The following is a 1627-nucleotide window of genomic DNA, read 5'->3' as shown; positions in this document are numbered from 1 at the left end:
CCTGTGGGCTATGCAACATTGTTGCTGATTGACTCATCAATGTAATTCAAAAGCTATTTAATACTTATTACGTGTGATTGAAGCGTTTAAAGGGGTAATGAGGCTAGACCCATTTTAATTGTTATAAAAAACAACATCAACTCGTGGAAATCTATTGAAATAATAGTATTTTGTACATATTTTGTTTATTGTGTAGATTTTATGCCGTCACGTCATAACAGTGCAACTGGTAAGACCTCTATTATTTTTATTTTATTTTTATTTCCATTTCAATTTTAAATTAGGTACCTATCATCTCAGATTACAAAACTTACTATGAAAATATACCATTATGTGTTAAATTCAGTCTATTTTACTTTTTATGGTCAGTCAAATTAAATTGCATGCTCTAGTTTTAAAGCAAACTATGGATATTTAGTAGGTAGACATCATTTATAATTATCTTATTATTTTAATTCGTTTATTAATTGAAATAATCTGCAGTTAAAACATGGTTATAAAAACTTTATTTAATGCAAAAAATTGTTAAATCTGTTTCCGCCCGGGATCGAACCGGGGACCTTGTGCGTGTGAAATGGTGTGAAGCACACGTGATAACCGCTACACTACGGAAACTTGTTATTACAGTTTGAATTTAGATCTTACACTTAAAATTTCATAAAGTTCCTGAAAAAATACTGTAATAAAAATAAAAAAAAACAACCGTACATCATCATGCAAAAAGATCATTCGTAATAGAGCAGGCTCCAAGGAGATGTTCGTTTGCATAAATAGCGGACCTAAATCTGACTTCTGATATATATTGTATAGATCCCAGACATCCTATAGACAGATGTTGCCAACCAGTTTTGTGGTCCCCTTCCCCGCACCCCGGTAATTAAATATGGCATACAAAGAAAAAAATAAACATTTCCAAAACATGCCGCGTGGGGTATCAAATAAAAGAGCTTATTGAGTAGATCACGAATATATAGCATACTATAACATTTCTTACACTTTCTCTAAGATTTTTTAGAAAATTTACGAAAATGGTCCATTTTTGAGTTAACTTTAAACCACTATAGATTGAAAACTCATGAATATATTTTTTAAATTATTATTTTAAATAATTAACAATAGTCCATTGTTTACGATTCAATAGTTCGTACAGTAAAATAGTTGCATGGGGGAGTGGGGGGAGCATCCAAAGATGGCGAGTATATTTTCAAGTTTATGCCAAATCTAATCACACAGAGGCTAATTCAAGAATTTTCTGCCATATTTTTCATTCTGTCAAACACAAAGACAGTGCAGAGATAATTATTCTAAGCCCTGACACCGATATTTTTGTATTAGGCCTTTATTTCTGGCATAAACTTGAAAATATACTCGCCATCTTTGAATGCTCCCCCCACTCCCCCATGCAACTATTTCACTGTACGAACTATTGAATCGTAAACAATGGACTATTGTTAATTATTTAAAATAATAATTTAAAAAATATATTCATGAGTTTTCAATCTATAGTGGTTTAAAGTTAACTCAAAAATGGAGCATTTTCGTAAATTTTCTAAAAAATCTTAGAGAAAGTGTAAGAAATGTTATAGTATGCTATATATTCGTGATCTACTCAATAAGCTCTTTCATT

At 31.0% G+C, this 1627-nt stretch overlaps 1 non-coding gene across 1 annotated transcript; it reads right to left on the bottom strand.

Annotated features, from left to right (window-relative positions):
- Nucleotides 1-532: 532 nt before the first annotated feature.
- Nucleotides 533-615, bottom strand: TRNAV-CAC (transfer RNA valine (anticodon CAC)). Its single transcript is given in 2 exon segments — nucleotides 533-568; nucleotides 579-615. It is a non-coding gene; the product is annotated as a tRNA-Val (tRNA).
- Nucleotides 616-1627: the final 1012 nt, after the last annotated feature.

The sequence above is a fragment of the Colias philodice genome, chromosome 12 (genome assembly GCF_061535455.1).
Source record: "Colias philodice isolate Cphi_HAF_F1 chromosome 12, ilColPhil1 Martin Lab GWU primary, whole genome shotgun sequence".
Classification (NCBI taxonomy): Eukaryota; Metazoa; Arthropoda; class Insecta; order Lepidoptera; family Pieridae; genus Colias; species Colias philodice.
This window is presented reverse-complemented; position numbering and strand designations above follow the sequence as displayed.